The sequence below is a fragment of the Benincasa hispida genome, chromosome 12 (genome assembly GCF_009727055.1).
Source record: "Benincasa hispida cultivar B227 chromosome 12, ASM972705v1, whole genome shotgun sequence".
Taxonomy (NCBI): domain Eukaryota; kingdom Viridiplantae; phylum Streptophyta; class Magnoliopsida; order Cucurbitales; family Cucurbitaceae; genus Benincasa; species Benincasa hispida.
In genome coordinates, this window is record NC_052360.1 from 49,703,537 (window position 1) to 49,720,088 (window position 16,552).

Below are 16,552 nucleotides of genomic sequence, written 5' to 3' on the forward strand. Positions count from 1 at the left end.
GTGGTTAATGCAACTAAAATATCTCATATTTCATAGACTGAAGTGAATAAAAATCTCATATTATAAATCACAAAACTGTTTGTTCATACATATGTTTACAACTAAAGGATCCTACAAGATTTAGGGCATCAACCCCAACAAGGCTGGAACCTTATCTTGGTGACACTACGAGTATGGTCTACTTTGTAGATGTTACAATTGCTGTAAAGAGGTACAAATGATCTGGTCCTGATCATTCATGTGTAGACATGTGAGCGGGGATATTCTATATAAAGAAGTTTGTATAAGACCGGACCACAAAATGTGTAGTCTCATTATATAATGCTATTCATAATAGAGACTTACATTTCAGTAGGATGACCGGTAACATGACCTGAATCTTGAGTGAGTTGTGATCTCCTGCCTATCAAGGCGGTCCTTTGATTTGTATAGATGAAAGTGGCCAGATCACCAACTCAATAAACCTACCATTTTTGGGATTCATTTGATTAGGGAGCTTGGAACACAGCTACACAAGAAGAAATTCACTCCTTCCCCGACGTAAGGTAAGTAGATAAATTGCTTCCTTAAGGGTTGATTTCGGGGCTTGAACAATGTGGAGCCACACCCTCTCCTGGCTCGAAAGGGTTTGGTTATAATTGGACTATGATTTATTGTTCATTAGAGGGATTAGTGGTATTTAAGGAGTTAGATGTAACTACAGGGGCACGGTAATTTTGGCCTAGCTGTACTTACGAACAATTTGTGAAAGGTCATCGTACTGTTGACTGGTTATATCCAATGGATACAAAAATATATCTGTAGCACGAAGAGTGCAACTGTATGTCTTTAGTGCCGATAGTTAACGAATGGTGAATAATTTAATTAAAGATTTTAATTAATTATTCATATATCGTTGGATTAATTTGAATTGTTCAAATTAATTAAGAGAATTAAGTATATATGATATAATTAATTTAATTTTTATTATATATTCAAATACATTATAATATAAAATTTATTTGAGAGGAAATAAATGTTTGAATATAATTCAAAGATTAATTATATGAATTTGATTCACGATAAATAAATTTAATATAAATGGGATTTATATTAAATGACTTTGATGAGAGAATTAAAACTATAGGTTATATTGTATATGATGTAATATTGAACTATAGGTTGTATGATATATATATATATATATATATATATATATATATATAGTATAGTGTTTTAATTATAAATTAAAAATTATTTTATTTTTAAAAAAAATTTGATGGGAAGGGAAATAACTTCCTTCCCCTATTCTCTCTCAACTAATACGTGTTAGTGGGCAGTTTTGAGGTGGGCTTTTTCTTCTTCCTAGTGAAAAAATACAGAGACGGAGAAACTCTCTAAATCTTCCTCTATTGGATTGATGCCCTAAATTACTCGTAGGATCCTATAGTTTGTAAACACTTGTATGAAACAAACCGTTGTGATGTAATAATATGAGATATTTTTTTCACTGATATCTATGAAATATGAGATATTTTAGTGCATTTAAAAACAAACCAATAAAAACTAAGAATCCCTGGTTGTTGTTGTAACTTAAGCATGTATATGGAAACATACAATGGATCATGACTTAAGTGATAACCTAATTGGTTTGTAGTATATGGATAAAGGAGGGAACCTTATCCTGTGACACTACGGAGTACAGTCCGCTTTGTAGATGTTACAAGTGTTGTAAAGTGCTACAGATGGTATGATCTTGATAATTCATGTGGAGACGTGCAGCGGGGTGTTCTATACAAAGGAGTTTTGTATAAATCGGACCACGAAAGTGTTTAGTCTTTGTTATATAACACGGTCATGACAGAGGACTTTCATTTCACAAAGATGACCATAGGTAACATGACCTTAATCCTGAGTGAGTTGGGAACTCCTGCCTATGAGGGCAGTCCTTTGATTTGCATGGATGCGAGTGACCAGATTGTTGACTCAAGCCTACCACTTTGGGGATTCGTCTGATTAGGGAGTTGGGAACTCAGCTACACAAAAAGGACTTCACTCCTTCCCCGAAGTAAGGATAAGTAGATAGATTGCTCCCTTAAGGGCTGATTCCAAGGCTTGAACGATGTGGCACCACACATATTCTCATGGCTCGAGAGATGTCCACTCATAGTAGGACTATGATGTATTGTTCATTAGGGGATTCAGTGGTACTTAAGGAGTTAGATGTAACTACAGAGGCAAAACGGTAAATTGGCTCAGCTGTACTTATGAGCGATCTATGAAGGTTTATCGTACTGTTGACTGGCTATATCCGATGACCGATGGACATAGAAATATATCTATAGTGAAAAGAGTGCAGTTGTCGATCTTTAGTAGAATGCCTGACAGTTAACGGATGGTGGATCTCGTGATTAAAGAGTTTAGTCAGCTATTCAGTATCGTTGGTGTTTCAAGCTACAGATCCATAAAGTCCCCTTTGGTAGCTCAATGGATTTAAGTTGAGAATCAATTTTTAGATTAGTTTGAAGTGTTCAAATTAACAAGAGGGGGTTTGATTACATATGATATAATTAAATTGGTTCAATTATATGTGATATAGTTGACATAATGTATGAGATACATTAATTGGAGGAATTTGATATAAATATGATTTATATTAAGTAAAGGAGAAAAGGACTATAGTTTAAGTGTTACATATGATGTAATATTAAAACTATAGGTTATAAATATAATATGATAAGTTAGTTATTATATTTATTTGTAATTAAAACAATTATGTGATAATTGTGGGTGGCTTCTCCTTTAACCGTGCATGAAGTGGGAGGTTATGTTCAGTTTTCATAACTGAAGGATAAAATGAAAAATGTTTCCATTTTGAAAAAAATCGCTTCATTAAGTGCTTTTACTAATCGTTTAGCTGACTAGAGATTACACGATAGCCTTCTAAGTGAGAGCCTAAACAATTGTGTAAGCGTTTTTTCTAAACAATTGTCTAGATGATCCAGCGTGATTTACTAAACGACTGCGTGCGAAACGAGATTCACTAAACGATCGTGTAAATGATCAAGTCTATTTTTCTAAACGATTGTGTACCAAGCGGGATTTACTAAACGATCAAGCATACACAGTCTACACGATAGACAATACATTCTCCCACTTGCTTGGTCGTATAGTTCGATCGTTGCTTTCCTCCATCCCTCTACCAAATCCAACAGAGCCCACACCTCTTGGATTCTCACTCCGAGAATACCAAGGTTGTCGAGGGGTGGTGTCTAAGGGGTTGTTTGTTCGTGGAAAAGATTGTTCATGATCTAAGCCACAGCGAGAGATTAGGTAGGCATTCTAAGCGACAACGAGTGGTTGTTATTCCAGTCTTCACGAGAGCGAGATTTCATTAGAAGAAGAGTTCTTCAAAGTTATGTCTCTCGTTCCTTTTCTATATAATTATGAAAGCATGTTGTAATTTGTTAGAAGATGCATAACTGTTCTGTATGGTTGTGAATGTCTTTAATTCTGTCACAATGGGCTTGGAAAGATCTTACTTCTGCTCATGGGTTCTCTTGGATTAGAGTTCCTTCATCCTCTTCCTCTCGTTGCTTCTCTGTAATTCCCTCACCAAAATAGCTAGAGCCTACATCCTCTAGATTCTCACCCAGAGAATACCAAGGTCTTCTTCACGGTGGTGCCTAATTAGAGTTTGAGGGATTTTCCATTGAAGAACGGTCTTCAAAGGCAAGGGTTATTGAACCCAAATTATTCTTCTACTTTTTTTTTTAAACATGCTGTATTTTTCTGAATTAAATGCATAATTCTTGTTCTTCTATGTAAAATTATTGTTCTGTAAAAAAATTGAAAAATTGGGACAATCCGCTTTCGCTCAATGATCCCTATCTAAAGGTTCCTTCAGACCTAACCATGAAATTATTAGTCTCTCTTTATAATACCGTTACTTGAAGAGGCTTACTTTTCACTAGGATGACCATATGTAACTTGATCTTAATCCTGAGTGAGTTGTGAACTCATGTCTATAAGGGTGGCCTTTTGATCTGTATGGGTGAAAGTGGCTAGATTCACTGACTCAATATATCTACTATTTTAGGGATTCATCCAAGTGGAGAGTTGGGAACACAGCTACACAAGATGAAACTCACTCCTTCCTGTTGTTAGGGTAAGTAGATAAATTTCTCCCTTAAAGACTCATTGCAAATCTTGAACAATGAGGCACATCACTATCTCACTGGCCAGAGAGGGGTCTAGTTTATATTTGGACTATAACTAATTGTTTATTAAAGGGACCAGTGGTACTTAAAGAGTTAGATGTAACTACAAGGATAAAACGATAATTTTGACACAGTTGTAGTTACAAGCAATTTTTGAAAGGTTAACTTACTTTTGGATGGTTATATCCAATGGATACAAAAATATATCAACAGTAAAAAGAGTGTAGTTGTCGATCTTTATTGGAGTGACCGACAATTAATGAATGTTGAGTAATTTAATTAAAGAGTTTAATTAATTAATCTCATATCATTGAAGCTTCTAATCTGTAGGTCCATAAGGTCCCTTGCTAGCTCAATAAGGATTAAATTAGAATCAATTAATTTTGGATTAATTTGAATTGTTCAAAATAATTAAAGGGAATTAATTGTATGAGATGCAATTAATATAATGTATATGGATACATTATAATATAAAGTTTCATGAGAGAGATAAATATTTGAATATGATTCAAATATTAATTATATAAATGAGATTCATATAAAACTATAGGTTAAAATTAAAACGAAGATGATTCATATTAAGACTATAGGTTATATAAAAGAATATAAAATTGGTTTATATTATATATGATATATATAAACTATGGGTTATATTATATAAGTTTGTTTAATTATTAGTTAAAGGTAAAACAACTCCCTCGGGAGTTATTTTAGATAATGAAGTGAGTTATGAAAATAACTCCTCTCATCTCTCTCATATAGAGGATTACAAACATAGTTGAAGAAAGATAGATGTGATACTCAGTTGAACTCCTTGGTCTCTGTGAAATTCTCTCAAAAGTTTTACTCCCTTCTCCCCTACCAAAATTATCAAGAAGAGCCCACAACTCCTTCTTGATTCACTTTGAAAATAGGAAGGAAGTCATTTGTGGTGGTGTCCAAGAGATATTTTCTTTTGCTATGTTCATGAAGAAGTGTTTGTGATACAAAGAAGTTCGTGATTCCGAGAGAGGAAACATGAACAGTGTTTTTCTTCAAGGGTAAATTTTTTATCTCCCTTTCCTCTCACTTATTCAATTAGAAAGCATGGTTATGTGCTTTCTCTGTTTTAAATTTCATACCAAAAACTAATTCATTGACACAGAGGCGATCAATCGTTTCCGCATTGGGAATTCGATTCCTTCAATCCTTCAATCGCATGGTGTTTATTTTTTTTAATTATATGTCTCGTAGATAACTAGTGTCTACATTCGATGGAATGTTTGAACTAGCATCCGGGGACGGCCATAATCCGGTAATGAGTAAGAAGTTTTCCCTATAGAATTTGACAACCTTCCCACCTATATCAAAATTCATGATGTCTAACCGATCATCAATCACCTCTCTTTGTCTGATAGACAAGAAGACTATTGATAACCATGTCCAAGTCAACTAAACACCCAAATATGGTTCACCTAAACATGTCCAACTGTGTTGACGAAAGTTTGTCCTGCACCACCTAGTTCACATGCGACAGATTCGTAATATAGGCAAGGAACTCATCTTCTATCCTATATTTGAAAATCAGTATCATATATTACCTCCAATTCATCCAAACAATTATCATACCATATATGTGAGTAACTTAGGGAATATTAAGGATCAAGATTTAATTAACTCAATGGTTGTGCCCTAAAATATGACCACCGCAAGAACCACCTCACACTACTTTCATCCAAACAAACGTGAAACATCTAACAAAGGACACATGATTTTGCACAACACATGTATTGCAGATGAAAAATGAGATTTCTATTAATAGAGGGATACCACAGATGAAAACATTGAAATATGAAGAACAGAATAATATGAAATCAAAATATCCATTGTATTAAAGAGAGGTCCACAGCCGAAGGTTCTTAGAAAGGAGACGCTTGGGTGAAATGACTAAAAAGAGCGAAGAGAAGAAGCAGAAAGAAAAATACACATGTACATCGGTCAAAATTACGAAAACTTGATTAGTATTCTTTATTCGGTTTAATTTAGACATCATGCTATCTTTTAAAATCGCTATAGGGTTGCACAAAAATCATTGGAGTAGGAGAGACATCTCTAAGACGAGGCTGAGTGGAAAAAGCGTAAGAAAAAGTTCCATCATGCTAGCCCACCTCATCGGGCTAGGGATACACCAACATCGAGTTGGGAGGGTCGTCCCTAACACGATAAAACTTAAAACGTTAGTAGTGCACTATGACGTAAGCATAAGGTTAGATTTTATTGGTTTGTGGAGGTAGGTCATTAAACATCAAGGTGTCCATGAAATGATCATCCATACAAAAATTTAAATTAAAAGCTCAAGAATTTATTATACAATTTCTAAAATTTAAAGACCTATTTGGCACAATATTGAAAATCTTAGTAACTTATTATATAATTTTAAAGTTTTGAGATGTATTAAACATAAACTTAGAAAATTTGAAACTAAAATTGTAATATATTTATTTTATTTTATTGTTTTATTGTTGATTTTTTTTTTTTTTGGGTCAACGATATGGATTGAGTAAATGTATAAAATAAAGTGAAATTATGTACGTACGAATTTATTTTAATCTAAAATAACCTATATTTGGAGTCGGATTCGGTGTTGATGGTCATAAGATAGTTGACTTTTGTTTGACCGTTACCGTTGACCCAGCTAAAAACGTGTCCACTTTTTTGGACGGTGCACATATATANTTTTTCTTTAAAATTATTCATAATAATCTTAAATTTTGAGAGAATTTTGAATTGTGTTTCTAAATTTTGAAAAATTATGTTTTGAAATATACACTTGAAATGTTTTTTTCGTCTTCATTTGAAATATACTACGTTAATTTAAAATAAAAATCCATTTTAAATTAATGAAATATTATCTTTTTTGAGTCGAAATAACAAATTTTCAGTCTTTAATAAAAAAATATCAGAAAAATTTTGAAGTTTAAAAGTTAAAATGAAACTTTTTAGAGATATAATTGAGATTTATCCCAAAATACATAATTTAATGTTTTCTTTCGTTGTAATTATACTTTTACTTTTAACTCATGAATATTTAGGATGATGTTTAATAATTACTTGAATTTTAATAAGTATTGAATAATTTATCCGTAAATTTTTTATTTTGTGTTTAATAGGCATTAAAGTTTAGAAATGTCTAATGAACTTTCCTGTTGTAATAGGTACCTACCACATTTGACATTTTTTCCCTACAATTTATAGTCTTATCATATAATTCAAAAATAAGATCCCTAAATGTGAACCGTCAATTTTGTGTCAATTACATATACAAATTTTGTTAAATATCAAATAAACATAAAATTAAAACGTTCAAGACTTATTCAATATTTTAATTGAAAACTTAATAAACGTGAAGTTGAAAATGACTTATTAGACAATTTACTTTAAAACGTATTAATCATGAAATTGAAAAGTTAGAAATCTTTTAAGTACAACAATTACGAAGAGGAGATACTAAACCTTCAAATCGAGGGAGAAATGGTTTTTTTTTTTTTTTTAAAACTTAACTATTATTTTATATTCTCAATGTTGTGTGAAAAACTCTGAGGAAAAAAATAACAAAAAAGTAAGTTTTTTTCCCTTCTATTGCACGTTTAATAAAATTGTTAGAGGTCGTTAAAAAATTGTTTTAAAAATAGTCCTTTTGGTTTCTTTTACAAATTTTTAAATATTTACAGTAATTTCATCACAGTCTTAAAAATTACCATTGAAAACAAAACCGTCTAAATTATTTTTAAAATGGAACCCAACACTGAAAGTCCAAATTAATTATTGACCCGTACAAATCCCTATTATTCTATTAAATAAATCAATTGAAAGTAAAAAATAAAATAAAATAAAACAATGTCCCTTGGAGAGGTCAAAGGAGTAAACCTAGTGGGGTTTGGCAAATTATTTTTAAATTACAAAAATGACTTTCTTTTTTTGATCGACAAAATTTGCAATTAATTAAAGCATTAATTTCTGTATTATGATATTCTTTTTCCCATGAAAGCGAAACAAACCCACCTAACAAATTATTAACGTCATCGTTTCGTTTTTTGTTTTTGTTTTTGAAATTTAAGAAACAGTGGCTAAATTATTAGCCAAATTCTAAAAACAAAAATTTAGTATATATTTTTTTAGTTCTCAAAATTTGACTTAGTTTTTTAAATTAATGGTAGAAAGTAGATAATAAATGAAGAAATTTAGAGGTGAAAGTAGTGTCTATAAGCTTACTTCTCGAAAACAAAAACAAAAAACAAAATAATTACTAAACGGAATCTAAGTTTCACAATTATTTCCTATTTACCTTTTTTTTTTCCTTTTTATTTGTTAATTTATTATGTTAAGAAAAAGTAGGTATATACGAACTTCTGACCACTTAGTCGAGAATATATACTAAATATAAGAAATGTATCTATGTCAAGAAAATCTTGTTGTACAATATTATTATCGACTTATTTTAACTAAAGTTGGTTTTATTAGTGTTTATTAAAAAAAAAAACATATGTCATAGGTTTATTGTGTTATGTACTAAAATTATTGTTAAAGATTTTAGAGTGTTACAACTCTTTTTGTTTGTTTATTTTTTTATGCACACATTGTAGCTCAATTTCACCTTTTTGAGGTAATCTTTTCCAATGGATAAATGTTCCTTTAGCAATATTATTTTCTTCTATTCATAATTTGATGGTACAAAGTTTTTGGCTAATATATATTTATATTCTCTAATATTTTCGAAGTTTTTTCCTTTATTTGATCTCTTGAAAGATTATATGAGTGCGTTAATATTACATTTTTCAATTATATCCTCAATGTTAAGAAACGTGAAAATTGGTTGAGGATCAACTTAAATTAAGTGATATGATATTTAATAAGAATTGACAAAAAAAAAAAATTGCAAAAGTAAATTAGGTCACCTAAGTAAGGAAATTTTCTAAATACCCACTCCAAATTTCCTAAATCTCCCTCTAAACCGATACGAATATATGGGATGTGGGTATGAGTTGCTATAAGTTAGATTAAAAATCCAACTCAATATTTGAGGCTCAATTTTGTATGTCACTCATTTTTTATATCTATGTCCACTAATTAACATGGTAACTGTGCACTCGACCCTCATCACCATTGATGCTCTCGATGCCACTAGGGCCATCATCTCCGACGCCACCTCTAGTGACTTTTGATCACCACCATTCGCAGTCACCTTCACTTACTCCAACGACCATTGGTTTAAATTATTGGTTCATAATATTTTATAGTTGTCCTTTATAGTAATTTAACATTAATAAAATTATTTTTAACATATAACAACCACTTATAAAAATACTTTTGAGAAATAGTTGCAAAAAACATGAGTGTTTTTATTTTTAAACAACTTTAACAAAAGTGTTTAAATAAAAATGACTCTGAAAAAATATTTTTTTTCTAAATTAATTCAAAAAGAAGCTTGAATCGTGACAAAAAGATAAATATGAAATGGAGTTAAGGAGGCGGAAGGAAGTTGTCAAACATATCTATCAAATAGAGGATATGGATGGACGTTTATATAATAATAATAATAATTATTATTATTATTATTGTAAGTGGACTTGACTATTTGTTGGCCAATATCATATATAACTTTTTTTTCATATCATATAACTGGGGCCACGAATGTGGTTATTTGTTACATATTTTTTGTACAAACCATGTAAACTTATCCATTAATAGGTTCATTATAGCCCAATTATTACATTTTGAGGATACTCTACTTAATATATAAATCTAAAATTGTTTTGTTTCAATGAATCCAATATAATTTTGTCCAACTTAAATAGAAACGTTACATGTACAAATTTGTAAAATGATTGCTTAAATTTAAAAAGAAAAATAATTTGAATTGCATGATCCAAAGGTAAAGCCTAAACCACTCGATTCTCCAAAACTCCCACCAATACATGTTTAACTTTAAAAAAATAAAATAAAATGAAATCCATAGTTTATTAAAAAAGGAAAAGAAAAGAAAAGATATGTAGAATAATTGAATATAAAAGTTTGAACAAAAATAATGACCATAAGAACAGATTATTTATGTTAGAAAAATTAACTGCATCAGATATCACTGACATATGAACTCAACTCAACACCTCAAATACAAACTTCATAACTCAGACAAAACAATTTTGTACCCAAAACACAGATATATGAACTTCACAGACATATAAACTCCACGGACATATGAACTCAACTCATCATTCCAAACAATCCATAAACGTCATTTCATATATATATTTATCTATAAAACTACACGATGGTACAATAATAAAAAGATGAAGTATAAAAAGAGATTAACGAAACTATTTTATAAACAATAGGAACCAATTTTTTTCCCTTAAATTATCCAACTTAAATATGGGATAATAAAGCATATTTGCCTAAATTTTAATCTACCTTATTGTATAATGAAATAGCAAGATAACATTATTATATTACAACGTAAGTATAGCTCAATAGTAACTGTTATATATATATATATATAGTCTTTTATTTAAGATATAAACTTCAAACCTTCATATCTTTGACCTCATTTTATGAATTAACATACCATCTCATTAAGTTGAAAATAGAAAAACTTTCAAATCTCAATAGAAAATTATTTTTTGTTATTTATTAATGAATTCTTAATACATAAAAAGATAAATTTGAAACTTCGAAGAAATTCTAAAAATTGTACAAAACGACCATATTTAACCTAAAATAAAAACTTAGGGTAAAAGGCATTGAATAACAAGTGGGTGATGACATTATATTAAAATTATTTAATAAGGAAAAAGATCATTTGATTATTTATAGAGAGAGAGAAATATCATGATATCATATATACTCTGCCTACCAAAAGCGTGTGTTTTTCAGCATTATTTGGATAAACCCTAATCAAATGATTATTAAAATTGACTAAAAATACATTCTTTAGTTTAGTTCATAAAGGTTCTTTAGCTTTACCTAAAAGCCATTAAATTCTGGATAGAAGATAATAATATTACATCGAACACAAATTGAGCATATTCGATATATAATCTTTCTTTGAGGTTGAAGGTTTAAATTTTCATACACCACTTGTTGTACCAAAAAAGTTGTCCAACGTGTATAATTACATGTTAACGTAAGCATAGTTCAGTTGGTTAATGTGTTCTTGACATCAGATGTTACAATTCAAAGTTCATATATATTTATTATAAAAAATATATTTATAATTGCACAAAGAGTCAAATAGCATTCTTAATAACATAAAAATGTGACAACATATAGTCTGAATAGAACTTAATCGATTAAGACATTTACTAATTAATTGGAAATTTGTAGATTTCATATGAATAATGTTTGTATTCTTGCGTGCTCTTCTTCAATGCCAATATTAATTTGGATTAACATTAGAAACAAGTAACAATATTAAGAAATGAATCACCAATAATCTCGTTCTTATTGAATGTAAATATTCTCGTTATTTAATTGTGATCGGATTATGAAAATTTGTAAATGCCTCAAATTTCGGCTTGGCGTCAAATTGACTTTTATTGTTTTGATAGAAGATTATGGGTGGACAAATTCATACAACTATGGTCGGATGAGTTTGCTTTTGCTTGTGTTTGGGCATGGACTATTTGAGGGTTCGATAAGTTTTACAATCATGAGTCTCTTCCTTTCGTTGCATTTTGATATGAGTGGATTATTGATTATCTATGTGTTCACTCTGGTTCAATTACAATAAGTTATGATTATGTTAGTTCTAGGACTTTGTTGTTAAGTCCGTTCGGTACATCGGACTTCATCGCTCATGTATATGGATATGCATCCTATTGAAAAGGGGTGGGTGTTGGGTTTGTGGTAATTCTACTTGATGTGAGTCAATGAAGGTGAAGGCAACTCCCTATGGTTATATGGAGCCTTTTTTGTCCCTTATTTGTACGAAAGTCATGACTATTTTGGAGAGAATAATGATTATAGATCAAAATAAATCAAAATAAAAAATATAGATACTAAAATAATATTTAAACCATTTAAAATTTATTATGTTTTAATTGCATTATAGTTGAAGGTTGAAATTATCATATAATTTGTAAATTACTAATAACTAAAACAAAAGGCTATTTTCCTACAATTACAAACTAGGTCAAAGAAATCATCTTAGTTAATAAATATATAAAAATATATATATGGAAGACTAGATGCAATGTTTTCTGATGATATTTTTCATAACTTTTAACCCTCCTTGACAGCAATGGTCAACTCCATTAGAAAAGTCTCCCAATAATGTCCAATTGGGCCACCCCATGTGATTTATGTTATAAACCTAACTTTAAATATTAATTAAATTTAATACACACTAATTGGTTCTTAATTATCAAAAGTGCTTTGATAGTAACATATATACCTTATTTTCCAATTTCAACATTAATACTTTCATCACAAGTGTGTAAAAATCTTCAAAATCTTCATGGATTACCACTTACAACTAAACAAAAAATTTACCTTCACCCATTAGCTTAAATTTTTTGGTCAATCAGTAATTTAAGATGATATCAGAGTCGGTAGTCCAGAGAGGTCTGTAATATATAATTAAATTTACTTACCTTTATCCACCAACTTAAGTTTTTGAGTCAATCGATGATTTAAGAAAAATCAATTTATACTTTTCAAAGTTCAGGATTGTATCAATCAAAATGGTAAAATATCAATTTAAACTCTAGAACTTTCATAAGTAAGTTAATTTAGACTATATGTCAATGATTTATAGTTATTTTTGCTTACTTTCATTTAAAATCAGCTTAAAATTGTCTAAATAAATAAATTAATTATATCCCGAAATTCTACCCCAATGCCAATAAAATTATCAAATAAATTTATGTAGGTACATTTAATGGAATGTTATGTACATGTAATAATTATATATTAATGATTTTAAAATACAATCCTAATAGAAAGATTTAAATTGATGGTAATCTCTCCTTCTCTTTAGATTTTTTTTTTTTTTTAATTAACATGATTGACGTAAAATCTTTCTTTGAGGTTGGAGGTTGAAAGTTTGATCATGTTCCTTTACCTTTAAGTCAATATATATAATACCTAAAAACAACCGAATACAGCTGATAACTCTTTTATTTTACTTAAATAAAAGAGTTGTTACAATATTTTACTTTTAGATCAAACTTTTAATTTTATAAGTATAATAAATAATATATCTTAACAATTTAAAATCATTTTTAAATAGTCAAACCGAATATAATTCAATAGTAATTGATATATTATTTATCATGAAATCGAAGACTCAAATGTCAATTTTTCTCTTCGTTATACTTAAAAGAAAAAAATCATTTTCAAATAGTATCAATGTTTCATTTTTATAAAAACTCCACTTCTTTAACTTAATTTACAAAAACTTCATCTCAATTTTTCTTCTTCTTTTTTTTTTTTTTTAGTTTTAAAAGTTTCAATTTAGTCTCATTTAAATGTATCACTTTTAATTTTGTTTAACAATTACAAATCATTTTTAACCTTCTTTTTTAAAAAATGTGTTCTTGACTCATTCTTTTTTAATTTCTCTACTTTTAATTTACACAATCTCAAAACCCTATATATATTACAATCATTTAACATAGACAATCAAATAGAATATGCTAACTCATAGTCAAATAATGATCAATATAGTAACCACACAAATATAATTAGTAAGATTCTACCAAACTATGTAAATTAAATTGAAATTAAACAAATATTTTTAGTATATGATTGTTGATATAGAAACCCATTAAATCCCAAAGAACATCATATCCATTAAACAGAAAAGAGATTCTTTTTATTTTATATACTAAAATTTAAGGTTGATTTAACCCCACAATATCTCATAATTTCAATCCTAATCAGAAACTCTAGAAAGACACAATTTAATACAAAGTTTTTTTATGTAATAAAATATGATCAAAAGAATTCTAGGACATCTTTTTAATTAATTATGTAAAACCAATGCTTAGCTGTTAATCAACTTCAAACTTTTGCTAAGTTCTTTTATATTAATTTTTTAGAGCAAATCCTTTTGTTCTTCCTTGTCCGTACTAAAAGGTTGATCATTAATATCCTTCTATGGAAAGATATAATATATATTTTTAATTCTTTTTCAGGCAATATCTTTGTAATTTTGTTAAAAGAGATTATGATGGTCAATTGCAATAAGTTTATTGTTCTAGATAGCTATCAATCCTAACATTACTCTAAAGATAAAGTTCTAATTACCATCTTAAAAGTCAATGAATTGATCGCTACCCTTATAATTATTAACTCGAAAAAGTAAACATAAGCATAATTTAGAGGGTGATATAACATGTATTTTATCTCTTTTTGAGGTTGAAAGTATAAATCTTCATTCTACGTCACTGTCCTAAAAAAAACGGGTAGATTTTTTCAACTCGTCTAACAAGTGAACGACTAACTCAACAACTTAAAATTAGCTTAGTAACCAACCCGGGTTAGTAACTCAACATCTATAATTAATTTATGTTTATTTTGACAAAGATTCTTTTTTTTTTTAAGTTCATACATATTAACGAAATTTATATACTCCATATACCCTTTTTTAATATAGATCTTCAAAAAGTGTTTGTAAATGAAGCATAATATTATCAAATGGATCTTAGATATACTGTATTTTATTTAATTAATTAATTTAACATTAATGTTAATGGAGGAGATCTAGGGCACATGAATATTAAAATAGATATGGTTGGTGAAATTCCATATAGTAATGATTTTATGCATAACACGTTTGCTAGAAGACGATCTTTAAGCAACTCCAAGGTAATCTCTTGGAATATTATTAAATTTCTTTTCTTTTAATTAATTTTTTAATGAAATGTAACCTTTTTTTTATTCAAAGCTAGAGATCCCTTGAAGAGTAGGAACTTGATTTTGGTGTGAGATATTTTTAGAAGTATGTCACAGTAAGAAGTCTAAAAATATCATCAAATAATAAAAATATGTTAAAGTTAATGCATAAAAAATATTTTAATGAATTAGAATCTCTCGAGAGAAAGAATCAATGAAGTAGAGTCGTTTGGACCTTCTCACTTTCGATTTGTCTTTTTCAATACAAATCTATAAAACAAGAGAATAACAAAGCGAGTAATATGGTTTTTAAATAAGAATAACAAAAAAATAGTATACTACATCTATAACAGTTCATTTTCAAATTTAGAAAAGGGAAAAACATCAAAATTTTAATTTTTTTTTTAAATATATTGTTCTATGTAAAAAAGACAAAAAAATAAATAAATAAATGAAAACTATTTACACAAAATTATAAAATTTTAATCTTTATAGAGGCTAATAGAAGTATATCAGTGTCTACTAATTTCTATCATTTATAGAAACTGAAATCTATCAGTATATATCAATTTTTTTTTTTGTTATTTTTATAAATAATTTGACGTTTTTTCTATCTACCAAAATTTTTCCAGAAAAATCGACCCAAAACATTCCCTCTCACACTGAGAAATGAGAAATAAGAAAGAGCCATGTGTGCAAGTGACTTCATTTTAATGTCTCAAAATGGTATAAAAATATTCTATTTAAAAGAGTATATAATGGATATTGCACATGTCATCTCTTCTTAAGCAAACAGGTGGCAAAATCCCATTGGATATGCAGTAATTTTCATATTAAAAAGGTCATCCACTCACATATTTTTTTTAATTACTAAAACGTATTTTTTTTAATCAAGGAGAAGGGTTTACGTGGCCCTAAGATTTTTTTTCCCATTATTTTAAAAATCGTTTATTTTAATTTTTGATTATTATAAGTATTATTATTGGAGTTTTCATGTCACCTAATGCCTTGGCATCGCCGAGGTTTGTCCTTTCCTTTTGTGTATTTAGTCATCAATTCCCCTATCTATTCTTGAGATAACTTATGAGACGCCTCAAGCAAATGCGAAAAATAGCATTCCAGAACGAGATATTAAATTTTCAAAAAATAGCTATAAATTTAACCATATAAGGTTGGTAATTAGTATAACTTAAAGTTATCATACTAAGCCGATAAAAGATGAAACGATAGATCTAGACCAAGAGAAGAGTTCTTTATGTGAAAATAGAGTACGAATTGTAATCCATATTAATGGATTTTCATGGTTGACTTAACTTTTAAAATAAATAAAACTATTCTTCTTTATCGTAAACTTATGGATAACTCTCTCTACGTGTATAAAGAAATGGCATTATTTTTGCATCATTTAGATTTATGAATGATATGTTTTTTGTACTTAATGATACTTCTTACTATGCCAAGTAAAGTTTAAAATGTCGATA